The following is a 16,694-nucleotide window of genomic DNA, read 5'->3' as shown; positions in this document are numbered from 1 at the left end:
GACCACAGAGCTATTATGTGTCACATGATGTAAAGCAGTAGGAATTACACCACACACAGATGGTGACTGCAGCCATGAAATTAAAAGATGCTTACTCCTTGGAAGGAAAGTTATGACCAACCTAGACAGCATATTCGAAAGCAGAGACATTACTTTGTCAACAAAGGTCCATCTAGTCAAGGCTATGGTTTTTCCAGTGGTCATGTATGGATGTGAGAGTTGGACTATAAAGAAAGCTGAGCACTGAAGAATTGATGCTTTTGAAGTGTGGTGTTGGAGAAGACTCTTGAGAGTCCCTCGGACTGAAAGGAGATCCAACCAGTCCATCCTAAAGGAGATCAGACCTCGGTGTTCATTGGAAGGACTGATGTTGAAGCTGAAACTCCAGTACTTTGGCCACATGATGCGAAGAGCTGACTCATTTGAAAAGACCCTGATGCTGGGAAAGATTGAAGGCAGGAGGAGAAGGGGATGACAGACGATGAGATAGTTGGATGGCATCACCGACTCAATGGACATGGGTTTGGGTGGACTCCGGGAGTTGATGGTGGACAGGGAGGCCTGGTGTGCTGCAGTTCACGGGATAACAAAGAGTTGGACATGACTGAGCGACTGAACTGAACTGATGTAAAGCAGTAGGAATTACACAACACCACCTATTAAATACCCCTGAAAGAAGGATTTGACCTAATTAAGCCTGATTATACAAGTACTGAGGCTTCCCTGGTGGCTCAGTAGTAAATAACTTGCCTGCCAATACAAGAGATGGGGGTTTGATCCCTGGGTCAGGAAGATCCCCTGGAGAAGGAAATGGCAAACCACTCCAATATTCTTGCCTGGGAAATCCCAGTGACAGAAGAACTTGGCAGGCTACAGTCCATGGGGTCACAAAAGAGTCGAACATAAATTAGTGATTAAACAACAATACAAGTTTTAGTTTTAAGGAAAAAAAGGGAACAATAAGAACATGTTAATTTACACTGCAAGATACAATCAGCCAGATCCAGAGTGTGGGAGATTCTACAGTTTTTCCCCCCAAATAAATAAATACATAAATATATATATATATTTTATAAAAAGGGGGAGAGTACACTGATATCCATTAAAAGACAGTTTTTGAGATAGCTAGGGGAAATTAAGCATAGACAGAGTATTATATAATATTAAAAATTATTAACTGTGTTGGATGTCATATGTTGCTTTATGTGTGTATGTGTGTGTTTAAAAAAATCCTTTTATGTTAAAAATATGAAGTGTTTATGGGATAAATGATATAATGCTGGGGATGTACTTTAAAATGCTCCACCATTTTCTTTCCATTAAAGAAAAAAAAGTGTTGGGGTGGGTATGAATAAAATAAGAATATCATACTGATTATAAGTGTTGTACCTATGTGATAGGCACGTGGAGGTTCATTATATATTTTTGTATGAAAAGTTTCTAAAAAACAGTTTAAAATAATTTTCCTTATGAAATACTTTTAAAACCCAGAGACTCATGATTGCTTATATGTTTTAAATTGTCAACTAACAGCTAATTTCTACATTTTATAAAATATTTTAAACCACTGAAAATATTGGGACTCCTTATCCCAATTTGTTTGACTTTCAAATTTAAGCGGAGAAGTCCTTCACTGCTCCAAACACACATCATGATAAAGAGAACGTTTAAATTCATAAACAGAACATTTAAAAGACATAGTAGCATAAAACAAGATAAACACCTCAATAGACAAGAAGTGGAACATAACACAAAGAGTAACATGAGAGGAGTTGAAGCAGGCCTTTTGGAATTCCAGTTGTTTACACTAGGGATACAAAGACAAGCATTTGTTTACCAGACTGCCACTTGTATAAGACAATGAGCTGCTTGAAGACAGGGCCCCATATATCTTCATCTTAATATGCCTAGAAAAGTGCCTAGAACACAGGCAATAACTGAGTAAATAATGAGCAAGCAGAAAGCTTGAGGAAAGGGTAGCAAATAAGACCAGGAATATGCAAGAAAAATGTAAGCTTGAATTTGTACAAGCACTAAATGGAAATGTATTATTATTCTGTTATAGAAGACCAGTGGGAAAAAATCTCTCTGTGGGGCTCAAGAGTCCTTACATAATTCTTTTCTTCTCATAGAAAGATGGATAGACAGATTATGGCCATGATTTACTGTTCTGAAGCAAAGTACTACCAAACCTTGTACCCCTTCCAAAAAGAAAGATTGTATCTCTGTGCTGAGAGAGGAAAATGTATCAGACTCTCAGGTTTCTACTTAAACCTCTTTGTTTAGAAATTCCACTTGGTTACTGTTGTGATACATTTATATACAAGTGTATATAAAAAACAACTCTTGTTTTTAAAAAAGTCTTTAAAAGACTCTTGAGATTCCCTTGTACTGCAAGGAGATCCAGTCAATCCTAAAGGAAATCAGTCCTGGATATTCATTGGAAGGATTGATGCTGAAGCTGAAACGCCTGATGCAAAGAACTGACTCATCGGAAAAGACACTGATGCTGGGAAAGATTGAAGATGGGAGGAGAAGGGGAGAACAGAGATGAGATGGTTGGATGGCATCACCGACTCAATGGACATGAGTTTGAGTAAGCTCTGGGAGTTGGTGGTGGACAGGAAAGTCTGGCATGCTGCAGTCCATGGGGTCACAAAGAGTTGGATATTATTGAGTGACTGAACTGAACTGTGTATTTAAAAATAAATCAGACAAAACTTGGGCTTCCCAGGTGGCACTAATGGTAAGGAAACCACCTGACAATGCAGGAGACATATGAGATGTGGGTTAGAGTCCTGGGTTGGGAAGATCCTGTGGAGGAGGGAGTGACAACCCAGTTCATTATTCTTGCCTGGAGAATGCCATGAACAGAGGAGCTGGTGGACTAGAGTCCATAGGGTCACAAAGAGTCAGACACGACTGAAGTGACTTAGCAGGCACATGCAAAAACTCATCTCATATACGTCACAAATTCAGTAAAAAGGATGATTATTTAATCACATGTGGAAAGACAGTTTTTGCCCCAGTAAAGGTATGAAAGAGGTAAAAATTTGTCCCCCTTTCCATGAAAACATCCTACTTTTTTTTTGTTGTTTGTTTAACAAGAACTTGTCTGGACACTGCTGGCAAACTCTCATGCTTATCCTTTTCCTAATATAAGTTACATCATTTCCAGGGGCCAGGACTATTTGGGTTGCCAAATAGGGTTTTTGAGGGCTGTAATCATTGTAAAAAATATCTGGATATTTTTTATATGATATATGATACCGAGGAAAAAGAGTGAAATTCTTTCTATCTTACTTTTAATCCAAAGAGCTAAATTATGGTCTTGCCAGAGAGAAGCAGCCTAGTTATGGTAGCCCCTACCAAACCACCTCAAAATGAAATGCTAATCTGCTTAAATGTTATAAATCTGGATAAAATTCAGCCTTTGCACATTACATAAATGGTCAATTGCTGGGTAATAGGAAGGAAAAGTCATTATTTCCTAAGAAAAATATTTTAAACTTATGTGAGAAAAATATCATGACATTTTTTATTTATTGCTAATTTTAATGAAAAATACCAACATCCACATTTATAATATTTTATATAAGTGAAGTGGAAAAATCCTTGGATTGAACACTAAGTTCTAGTGCCAGTTCTGACTGGGCAATTGTGTGATCTTGGGAAAGTCACTTGGCTCTTGGAGACTTAGTTTTCTTACCTATAAAATCAGGGGGCTTGGGCAGGGCTCACTCAGGTGGTTAATTGAAAGCCCCTTTCAGCTCTGTCATGTGAGTTTAAGCTCTATAATGTATACGTCTAACTTTTATAAGCATTAAAAAAGCCACATAGATATGCAGAGAAGTCAATAAGTAGCAATATTGAGGATTTTTGGCACCTACCATTGTGTGACATGATATAGAAAGAAAGAGAAAGAGAAATAGAGGGTTTTTTTTTTCTTTTTTAAAATTTGCACTGACATTTGTAAAAATGGCTCAATTTAAAAGCTGTGGAACCTAGCATTCCCACTCCTGACCATATACTTAGAGAAAACCATAATTCAAAAAGATACATGCACCCCAGTGTTCATTGCAGCACTGTTTACAATAGCCAGGATGTGGAAGCAACCTAAACATCCATCAACAGAAGAATGGATAAAGATGATGTGGTTCATACACAGTGGAATATTGCTCAGCCATAGAAAGATGTGGAGGGACCTGGAGACTCAAACAGAGTGAGGCAACTCAGAAAGACGAAAACATATACTGTATGTTAATGCATATATATGAAATCTAGAAAAATGTGTAGATGAACTCATCTGCAAAGCAGAAATAGAAACAAAATGGATAACTAATGAGAACTGATTTTATAGCACAGGGAACTCTACTAAGTGCTCTATGGTGGCCTCAATGGGAAAGAAATTCAAAGAAGAAGAGATACTTGTATCTGTGTGACTGATTTACTATGCTGTACAATAGAAACTAACACAATATTTTAAAGCAATTATTCTCTAATTAAAAAAAAGCTGTGGAAGATAGGAAAATGAAATAAAATGCCAAGTATTATGTGTCTTAAATATTCTAAACATAAGATACAAAAGCCTAATTTTTAGTTAAGTCACATGGACATCACCAGATGGTCAATACTGAAATCAGATTGATTATATTCTTTGCAGTCAAAGATGGAAAAGTTCTATACAGTCGGCAAAACAAGACCAGGAGTAGACTGTGGCTCAGATCATGAACTCCTTATTGCCAAATTCAGACTTAAATTGAAGAAAGTAGGAAAAACCACTAGGGCATTCAGGTATTATCCATATCAAATCCCTTATGATTATACAGTGGCAGCAACAAATAGATTCAAGGGATTAGATCTGATAAACAAGAGTCCCTGAAGAACTATGGATGGAGGTTTGTAATACTGTATAGGAGGCAATGATCAAACCATTCCCCAAAAGAAGAAATGCAAAAAGGCAGAATCATGCCTGAGGAGGCCTTACAAAGAGCTGAGAAAAGAAAAGAAGTGAAAGACAAAAGAGAAAATGAAAGATCCAAAGAATAGCAAGGAAAGATAAGAAAGCCCTTTCTAAGTGAACAATGCAAACAAATAAAGGAAAACCATAGAATGGGAAAGACTAGAGATCTTTTCAAGAAGATTAGATACCAAGGGAACATTTCATGCAAAGATGGGCACAACAGAAGCAGAAGTGATTAACAAGAGTTGGCAAGAATACACAGAAGAACTATTCAGAAAACATCTTGATGACCCAGATAACCATGATGGTGTGATCACCCACCTAGGCCTAGACATCCTGGAGTGCAAAGTCAAATGGGCCTGAGGAAGCATTACTATGAACAAAGCTAGTGGAGGTGATGGAATTCCAGCTGACCTATTTCAAATCATAAAAGATGATGCTGTTAAAGACCTGCACTCAAGGTAAACAAAAGTAAAATAAAGTAAAAAAAAAAAAAAAGAATTGATGCTTTTGAAGTGTGGTGGCGGGGGGGGGGGGGGGGGGGGGGGGGGAAGACCTGCACTCAATATGCCAGCAAATTTGGAAAACTCAACAGTGAGTGACCAGAGGACTGGAAAAGATCAGTTTTCATTCCAATCCCAAAGAAAGGCAATGCTAAAGAATGCTCAAACCACCACACAATTGCACTCACTTCACATGCTAGCAAGATAATGAACAAAATATTTCAAGCTAGGCTTTAAAAGTATGTGAACTGAGAACTTCCAGATGTATAAGCTAGATTTAGAAAAAGCAGAGGAATCAGAGATCAAATTGCTAAGATCAGTGGGATCATAGAAAAAACAACAGAATTCCAGAGAAACATCTGCTTCTGCTTCAGGGACTATGCCAAAGCCTTTGACTTCCAACAAACTGGAAAATTCTTCAAGAGATGGGAGTACCAGACCACCTGACCTGTCTCTTGAGAAACCTGTATGCAGGTCAAGAAACAACAGTTAGAACCTAACATGGAACAACAAACTGGTTCCAAGCTGGGAAAGGAGTAAGTCAAGGCTGTATATTGTCACCCTGCTTACTTAACTTATATGCAGAGTACATTATACAAAATGCTGGGCTGGATGAAGCACAAGCTGAAATCAAGATTCCTGGGAGAAATATTAGTAACCTCAGATATGCAGATGACACCACTCTTATGGCAGAAAGTGAAGAGGAACTAAAGAGCCTCTTGATGAAGGTGAAAGAGGAGAGCAAAAATGCTGGCTTAAAAACTCAGCATTCAAAAAACTAAGATCTATGATCTGTGATATGGTCCCTTCACTTTGTGGCAAATAAAATGGGAAAAAGTGGAAGCAGTAACAGACTTTATTTTCTTGGGCTCCAAAATCACTGTGGACATTTAATGAAGCACATTAAAAGATGCTTGCTCCTTGGAAGAAAAGCTATGACAAACCTAGACAGTGTGTTAAAAAGCAGAGACATTACTTTGCTTACAAATTTCCATCTAGTCAAAGCTATGGTTTTTCTAGTAGTCATGTATGAATGTGAGAGTTGGACCATTAAGAAGGCTGGGCACCAAAGAATTGAAACTTTTGAAATTTGGTGTTGGAGAAGACCCTGAGAGTCCATTGGAGAGGAGGGAGTTCTAATCAGTCAATCCTAAAGGTAATCAACTCTGAATATTCATTGGAAGGGTTGATGCTAAAGCTGAAGCTCCAATACTTTGGCTACCTGATGCAAAGTGTCGATTCATTGGAAAAGCCCCCGGAGGTGGTAAAGATGGAATGTAGGAGGGGAAGGGGATGACAGAGGGTGATATGGTTGGATGGCACCATATGCTCAACGGACATGAATTTGAGCAAACTCCGGGAGATGGTGGAGGACAGGGAAGCCTGGCATGCTGCAGTTCATCGGATCATAAATAGTCAGATATAACTGAGCAACTGAAAAACAACAGCCACCAATAGGAATTTTTTGGAAAATAATAACCACATTAATACCTATCCCAGTGGCTCAGATGGTAAAGAATCTGCCTGCAATGCATGAGACCCAGATTTGATCCCTGGGTTGGCCAGATCCCATGGAGAAGTAAATGGCAACCCACTCACATATTCTTGCCTGGAGAATTCCATGGACAGAGAAGCTTGGTGGGCTACAGTCCATGGGGTTGCAAAGAGTTGGACACGACTGAGAGACTCACACCTTTCACTTTACCTCACCTATCTCTATATTCATAATCAACTGCTACTTCTTCTTTATAGAGGAGACACAGCTGCTACCAAAACTAATTGTAATCATGTGTATATGTGTGTATGTTCTTAATCACCCTGTTAACATTTCAGCAGTCAGGAACACAAACTCCCCAAACCTGGATATTATTGCTAGTGTATGGTTTTAAGAAGTTGCTGTCAGAATTCCTAGAGCCTCAGATATTGTCCTGAGATATGAATAAATGAATAAATGATACCTATTTATAAGCTGCCACTTCGTTTTGTCACTCCATAATTTTAACTTCAAAGTCTACTGACATGGCTGAATCTATTTTCAGTTTCTATAAAGTCGTGCATTTGAAATGGGAACAACAGTGACAAAAGTGAGAGACAATGATTGACATGGCATGTTTTCACTTTATGTATCAAGGCTTTAGCATATTGTTTATAGGAGATTTACCTCATTAGAAAACTATGAAGGGATGTGTTAGCGGGGTTGTACCAAAACAATTGATGTTCCAAAAGAAATTTTTGGTACAAATATGATATTTTTAAATTACTATTTGAATTTTTTTTATAGATGGAGAGTCATGGGAAAGGGATATATTATACCTAACTTTAAAAAGTTAGGAATGTGTGTCAGTAGCATTAAGGATGTAGGCTGAGGCAAAAGTTCAAGACAGATGAACTTCTACCTGTCTTGTGCTTTCCCACATCTATCTGAGTGATTTTGGACCAACCATTTTAGTCTCCTAGCTTCGTTTTCCTCATCTGTAGGCTGAGAATAAAGTAGTTGACTCTGTCTACCTCAAGGAAGTATTAGAGACTCCAATAAGATATTTATGAAGGTACCTAGGTCTATGTTGAAGCAATTAACTAATATTAAGTACAGTTCAGTCATTCAGTCGTGTCTGACTCTTTGCAACCCCATGAAACACAGCATACCATCCTCCCTGTCCATCACAAACTCCCGGAGTTTACCCAAACTCATGTCCATTGAATCGGGGATGCCATCCAACCATATCATCCTCTGTCATCCCCTTCTCCTCCTGCCCTCAATTTTTCCCAGCATCAGGGCCTTTTCAAACGTGTCAGCTTTCTGCATCAGGTGGCCAAAGTATTGGAGTTTCAGCTTCAACATCAGTCCTTCCAATGAACACCCAGGACTGATCTCCTTTAGAATGGACTGGTTGGATCTCCTTGCAGTCCAAGGGACTCTCAAGAATCTTCTCCAACACCACAGTTCAAAAGCATCAATTCTTTGTCTCTCAGCTTTTTTTATAGCCCAACTCTCACATTCACACATGACCATTGGAAAAACCATAGCCTTGACTAGACGGATCTTTGTTGACAGAGTAATGTCTCTGCTTTTTAATATGCTATCTAGGCTGGTCATAACTTTCCTTCCAAGGAGTAACTGTCTTTTAATTTCATGGCAGCAATCACCATCTGCAGTGATTTTGGAGCCCAAGAAAATAAAGTCTCTCAGTGTTTCCATTGTTTCCCCATTTGCCACAAAGTGATGGGACCAGATGCTGTGATCTTAGTTTTCTGAATGTTGAGTTTTAAGCCAACTTTTTCACTCTCCTCTTTCACTTTCATCAAGAGCCTCTTTAGTTCTTCTTCACTTCCTTTCATAAGGGTGGTGTCTTCTGCATATCTCAGGTTATTTATATTTCTCCTGGCAATCTTAATTCCAGCTTGTGCTTCCTCCAGCCCAGCATTTCTCATGATGTAGTCTGCTTACAAGTTAAAGAAGCAGGGTGACAATATACAGCCTTGACGTACTCCTTTTCCTATTTGGAACCAGTCTGTTGTTCTATGTCCAGTTCTAACTGTTGCTTCCTGACTTGCATACAGGTTTCTCAAGAGGCAGGTCTGATATTCCCATCTCTTTCAGAATTTTCCAGTTTGTTGTGATCCACACAGTCAAAGGCTTTGGCATAGTCAATAAAGCAGAAATAGATGTTTTTCTGGAACTCTCTTGCTTTTCCATGATCCAGCAGATGTTGGCAATTTGATCTCTGGTTCCCCTGCCTTTTCTAAATACAGCTTGAACATCTGGAATTCATCGTTCACGTATTGCTGAAGCCTGGCTTGGAGAATTTTGAGCATTACTTTACTAGCATGTGAGATGAGTGCAATCGTGCGGTAGTTTGAGCATTCTTTGCCATTGTGTTTCTTTGGGATTGGAGTGAAAACTGACCTTTTCCAGTCCTGTGGCCACTGCTGAGTTTTCCAAATTTGATGGCATATTGAGTGCAACATTTTCACGGCATCATATTTCAGGATTTGAAATAGCTCAGCTGGAATTCCATCACCTCCACTAGCTTTGTTCATAGTGATGCTTTCTAAGGCCCACTTAAGTTCACATTCCAGGATGTCTGGCTCTCGGTGACTGTGAGCGATAACATCATCATGATTATCTGGGTCGTGAAGATCTTTTTTGTACAGTTCTTCTGTGTATTCTTGCTACCTCTTCTTAATATCTTCTGCTTCTTTTAGGTCCATACCGTTTCTGTCCTTTATTGAGCCCATCTTTGCATGAAATGTTCCCTTGGTATCTTTAATTTTCTTGAAGAGATCTCTAGTCTTTCCCATTCTATTGTTTTCCTCTTTCTTTGCATTGATCACTGAAGAAGGCTTTCTTATCTCTCCTTGCTATTCTTTGGAACTCTGCATTCAAATGGGTATATCTTTCCTTTTCGTCTTTCCTTTCACTTCTCTTCTTTTCACAGCTATTAGTAAAGCCTCCTCAGACTGCCATTTTGCTTTTTTTTGCATTTCTTTTTCTTGGGGATGGTCTTGATCCCTGTCTCCTGTACAATGTCATGAACCTCCATCCATAGTTCGTCAGGCACTCTATCAGCTCTAGTCCCTTACATCTATTTCTCACTTTCACTGTATAATCATAAGGGAAGATGTCCAAGGTCAGGAGTGGTGGCTGTGAGGAGATACCCCATGTCCAAGGTAAGGTGCAGCATCTGTGCTTTGCTGGAGCAGCCGTGAAGAGATACCCCATGTCCAAGGTAAGAGAAACCCAAGTAAGATGGCAGGCGCTAAGAAAGGGCATCAGAGGGCAGACAGACTGATATTACAATGACAGAAAACTAGCTAATCTGATCACATGGGCCACAGCCTTGTCTAACTCAATATGAAGTGGTCTTCCTCATTATCATCAAGAAAAATATATCTTATTGCTATTACCTATGACTAAAACCACGGAATTGTTTAGAGAACTCAAATTACCTTTTCGGGGTATATTCATGAAATGTGGGTTCCTCTAATCTTATCATTAATTACAGGTCTCCTGGATCCTACACATATTTGTTATGATTAATTTTATGTGTCAACCTGGCTGGGTCACGTGGTGCCCAGATATTTGGTTAAAGATTATTTCTGAGTGTATCTGTGATGGTGTTTCTGGATGAGGTTGGTATTTGAATTAGCAGACTGAATAAAGCAGCCTGCGGGTGGGTATCATCCAATGCATTGAGAACTGGATAGAACAAAAAAGGCGAAGGAGGGGAAAAAACGATCTCTCTTTGTCTGACTCATTGCGTTGATACTCTAATGTCCTGCCTTCAGACTTCAACTAACTCCATCGGAACTGCTGGTTTTCAAGGTCTTTGTATTCAGACTGGAATTTACAACACTGGCTCTCCAGTTCTCAGGCCTTCAGACTTGGATTTGGGCTTGTACCTTGGTTCTCCTGGTTCTTAGAACTTCAGTTCAGACTGGAAATATACAACTGTTTTTCCCTGGGTCTCCAACTTGCAGATAGCAAACAGTAGTTTCCATAATTGTGTGAGCCAATTCCTTATAATAAATTTCTGTCTCCATCTCTCTCTCTCTGTAATATTTATTTACAATTATTTATATTGTATACAATATACCTATTGGTTTATTTTTCTGGAGAATCCTAACCAATATAGATTCCATGTTTTTCAAATATTTGTTAGAGGGTGGCATAGATACATTGTAGCTCTTTCCTAGTTAAAAATAATTGGCTGGTATAAGGATCTACTGTATCTAGCTCCTGATAATGACTTTCATCTTGAAGATCAAAGAAATGTGTGTTCCAGTTTCTTGGTCCTATATGCATCTGGAATTTTATGTGTTTGAAACTGATGTCAGAGCCTCATCTCCCAGACATGCTCTGCCTGCCCCATCAGAATCCCATTTTTCCTCCCTGAAGTCATCTACAGGAGCTGCTTCCTCATGACTTCCATTCACTCTGCCCACAGTGTAACAGCTACACCAAGAAATATGAGTCTCACTGTACACCGATCTCTTCCCTATGGGCAACTGACATATTTTAGCTCACTTAATCCTCATGACCATCCAACAATGCTGTTATTATTCCTCATTTTATAGTTCAGAAAACAGTGGCTTTTAAAGGGTAACTAAGTTACTCAACGATACACAGCAAACAGTGGAACTAAGAATTGAATTGAAAGCTACCTAACTGGTAGATCTATGTGGACTCAACTACGAGGCACATCTCCTATTCCCATTCCCCTTTTTCTCTTCCCTCAGTTGCACATTTTTTTGTCCAAGTTATTCAGGCTCAAGGCAATTTATTATAGCTAGGGTATATGATTTCCTCTGGTATTTTATGTAACATTTTCAAAACAGCGCAGATATGTATGATGACCATGTTTTTGCCTGTCAGCAATTTTTTTTTCATTCTGAAAGGATTCTATCAAATTTGATAAGGTTGATATGTTCTATAAATCCCTACTGCCTCCTTTAATGCAATCATAACTTTCTGAGGGCTGGTTCCTAGGGACAAAGATTTATAGTCCATAAATTTTCAGTGAAAGATTTACTACATGGTGGAATTAATACGTGCCATGCATTTCACAGCTTTTCGACCTCAAATGGCATTTCTTAGTCAGCACACTATGTTTCCTATATGTATTGCCACAAATAGTAATTCTTCCTCAGAGTTCAGGGAAATTTGCAGAAACAAGTATTTCCAAATTAAATCTTATTCACAGTTTCTGCTCAGTATAAAGCAGCCTAACTTGATGAGTGCCTTTGACATGTTGGGGAATAATTAAATTTAATCTTCATGCACAGAATGGAAATGAAAAACACTTCTGTAGGCCTGCAGTGACACTATGCTCTCAAAAGGGAAGGGAAATGGATTCTAAGAGAATGGTGCAGTCCACAAAGTTCTAAGAGAAAACATTCTAGAATAATACAATCTCTGCTGATATGGCAGCTTTTATTTTAGCCCTTAGGGGTAAAAGTTGGAATGGACTTGATGGATTTCTTTTTTTCCTTTTGAAAAGATAGAAAGGTAATTTGACCTATTTATTATCCAAATGTTCTTTAAAAATTCACTGGCTTTTACACTGAGCAGCTGACTGCCTTGAAGCGACACCTCCCCCGCCAATGCAGCCCCACAGTTACACAGACTCTGTTTCCAAGCACAGCTCTCAGTGTTACCAGTTTTTCTCTGGGACCCCTTAACCGTATCTTAGGAAAGGAGAATGTCAGCATTTTGAAATTAGAATATCTAAACTGTAAAGAAAAAATTTACTGGCTTTTAAAGGGCAGACCTGAGACAAAAGTCTTAGAATCATATTCTCCAAATTATCAGCAAGTACTGAATAAGAGGGGGAGCCTTTACTATTATTGAACTTTTAAACATTATTAATAATAGCTGAGATAAAGTTTCAATGTATTTAGAACCCCGTAGGAGTCAGGGTCTGTTTCTAAAGTTTTTTATATTTCTATAGACCGTCACATTGTTTTACCTATTTACACTTGAGGAATTTGAGCCTGAGAATGGTGAAGTGATTTTCCTGATGTTACACAGCTAGTAAATGACTAATCTGTGATTTTGTCCTAACGTCTGGATCTCTCCAAAGCCTGTGCTGTTTCTAGTACAACATATCATAATTAAGAGCACAGTTTCAAAAAGCAGACTTGGGCTTTTAAACTCAGACACTGCCAGCTGCTGAACTGAACTTAACATTTCTGAATTCAGAACCCTCTTATATAAAATTATCATCATCATCTTCATCATTATTTAGTCAGGCTGTTAAGGGGATTAAGTGAGTTAGTATGCTAAGAATTCTTTTACTCTCTGCCTGGCCCATACACCACACTCAGTGAGTGTTAGTTATTTTTCATATTACCATACCAGGTAGACCCTCTTTATGAGGTTAAGGCATAGATAGAAAGTTGAGAAATCAATAAGGCTACATGCTTTATACATGACTGAATTGGTTTTGAGGCAATAAAAAGATATGTTAGTAACTTAAAGAGAAAAGAGTTCTAGTAACAGAAGTCTTTGGCCCATAAACTAAAATTGTATTGCCAACTCTTACTCAATTTGAACACAAGCAATAATGATGAGAGGACATTTTTTATCTACTCATTCACTCATTCATCAGACTCATTTGCTTTTTTTTCTCCTCTAGAGTATGAACATATGTGTTGAATTCACCCCGAGGTAAGAGTTGGCTCTGCCTGAAAATTCCAATCAGTGTCAGAACAATGAACAAAAGACTGAACTTTATAAAACATGAGACAGTTTGTTTTCATTAAACTCATAATTTGTACACCCCTTATTTATTAAAAAGGTTTTTTCTTTTTTTTTTTAAAGTGATGGAGCTTCTTGAACACAGTGACCACACTTATTGTCTAATCAATGTGGTTCTTTTTATTCAGGATTCTCTTTGTTCACTCTATTTTTTTTTTTTTAAATGTTTGAATGGAGACGCTAAAGGTAGAGTGAGGTGAAGTGATTTGGGGACAGCTCTGAGGTACATGGTGCCAAGACCCAAAAGTCCCTGCTTGGCTTGAAACAGCTTTGTTCATGTATGCAGCTGTATAAATTACACTGATTTGAAAGAAACAAAACACCTTTTGTGCTTGTCTTCCTTAAAGTTCTTTTTCATCCATGCCAGAATTCTTTCTCTGTAAGAATAATAGCAAAGATTTGTTTTGCAAAACTCTGTGTTCAGAGCTGGAAGTGGGGGTTGGGGAAAAAGGAAGAATTTGATTCTGATTTTTTTTTTTTTAAATCATGTAATAGGCTGAGATTCCCTCCGGTGTGATAAAAAATAAAACGAGGCCAGATGGTACGAGTTGTTTATGGGTTCTGAAGAAAAGTATTAAGTCATTAAAATTTGGAGGATATTCTCATTTATTCCAGTTTCCTCTTCTCATTAAATCTCTATTTTCTGCGGTTAAAGGCGAAGGGAGATAATGTCTGGGTGGCAGATGTGAATGCCTCCTTGCCGGGGCCATGGTTAAAGAGTATCTTTTGTTCTCTCAGATCTCCAGCTAGGAGTGAATGTAAAGGAATCTGCTTTACAGGAGTCTAGAAAGGTGCATGGAAGCACCTGTACAGGAAATAGGTAAAGGTTATCTACACTAAGGTTTAAGGCTTTTAAATCTGAATGTATTTTGAGACCCATTTCTTGGCACAGGTTTTTCCGAGAGCTCCTTGGAGAAGAACTTAGCTTTATTAGTAAATATAAGAGGGACATTTTCTAGCATAATGAATCTTGAATGGATGTGCTTAAAGCTGATTTTAAAATTCATGGCTGGTGTTATCTACAAAATGGGAAGATGACATTGTCTATTTTATAACAGACAATTATTATAGACAATTATAAATATAATATATATTTAATTATATATAATATATTATAATAGACAATTCTAAATACTGTCTATTTTTAAAGAATGAAATCAATAAAGTTACTCAAACTATTTATGGGAATGATCCTGCTATTTCATGTAACTCTTGCCATGAAAATATACCCAGAATTAAGCAATTATGCAAATAGTTTCCATTTAAAAATTGTAGGTGATGCTAGTGAATAAAGAACCCACAAGCCAGTGCAGGAGACAGAAGAGACATGGGTTCAATCGCCAGGGTCAGGAAGATACCAGTATTCTTGCTTGGAGAACCACATGGACAGAGGAGCCTGGTGAGCTATAGTCCATGGGATTGCAAAGAATTGGACACAACTGAAAAGACTTAATGTGCACGGATGCAAGCCTTAGGTTTCATTTTGTTAAGGAAAAGTTTTCCTCTGATGAGCCCGTATTAATCCTTTTGTGATAGTTAAGTGTACAGGGTTAGAAATTTATACTGAGGGTTTGAATATGAATTTGTCATAACTCTGCTACTTACTAACCAAGTGAACTCAGACACAACACTTTTAAGCCACTATTTGTTTATTCACCTATAAAATGGAGATATTAATAGCTCTTACCTCATAATTATACATGAGGAAGCTAAACTGAACAATGTATGTAAAGTTTTTGCACAGTTTCTGGACCATACTTCCTGGCTCTGGAGAAGCAAAACTACCTATCTTAACTAAACAACATCAATCTAACTGCCACTGTTAAACTTATGAAGAATCATTGACAGGAAAGCTTATCAAAATATGTATAGAGCCCTAAGGAACCACACAGACAACTGAGTCTCCTTGGGTGCACTCAGTGACCAGCTGCTTATACATGGAGAGAAACAGAGGTGTCAGATTGCAAGGCTCTCCCCTACAGTGCAGTGTGTGGTGGGGCTGAAGATGGTGGGGCAATCATGTCAAAGCTACTAGGTTCTAATGCTAAGTAAGTAGAGAGTGGTGGAGGGTGGGCAGGAATTTGGATAAGGAAGGATTGTGGGAGTTTTCTGCTGCTTTGGAGTAATCCCCTCCCAGGATTATCTCATTCTTGATCCAAGACTCTGGGGACAATCAGAGAGATGGGGAGAAAAGAACAGGAAATGGAAGTCCACAAAAACTCTGGGGTAACCTCTCCTGTTGTGAAGTGAGGAAAAGCTGCACTGTAGAGGTTTACTGGAGCCTTCATTCAGGCCTTTCTTTGTTCTTAAAAGTTTATGAGCTTATAGAACTTCTGAATTTTACAGCCTCTGAATCTTCTGTGCTTCCCTATTTTAAATTTTTATTTCTAAAAACATACAAGTGTTAGTATTTCATCTATTTCAAAAAATGAAATGTATATAAAATTTATGAGTACATTCCTGGGGAAATATCATGTATGTAGAGAAAGAACCCTTTTACCACCACCTGGAAACACACTGAATATGATTTGTGAGTAATTTGTGATAGGAATGTGATCATTCTACAAATATTTTTATGCAACTTTTTTTTAAACTTACTAATATTCCTATGAGATTTCCATGACAATACATATACATGTATACACTTACAGTAAATTAATTTATGACAAAGAAGGCAAGAGAAAAGACAGTCCCTTCAATAAGTGGTGTTGGGAAAAATGGATAGCTACATGTAAAAGAATGAAATTAGAACATTCTCTAACATCATATACAGAAAAAACTAAAAAATGGATTAAAGACACAAATGCAAGACCAGATACTGTAAAACTCCTAGAGGAAAACATAGGCAGAACAGTCTTTGATGTAAATTACAGCAACAGTTTTTTGAATATGTCTCCTACATATTCAAAAATAAACAAATAGTACCTAATCAAATTTAAAACCTTTTGCACAGCAAAGGAAACCATCA

Source organism: Ovis aries, chromosome 1 (genome assembly GCF_016772045.2).
Source record: "Ovis aries strain OAR_USU_Benz2616 breed Rambouillet chromosome 1, ARS-UI_Ramb_v3.0, whole genome shotgun sequence".
Lineage (NCBI taxonomy): Eukaryota > Metazoa > Chordata > Mammalia > Artiodactyla > Bovidae > Ovis > Ovis aries.
This window is presented reverse-complemented; position numbering follows the sequence as displayed.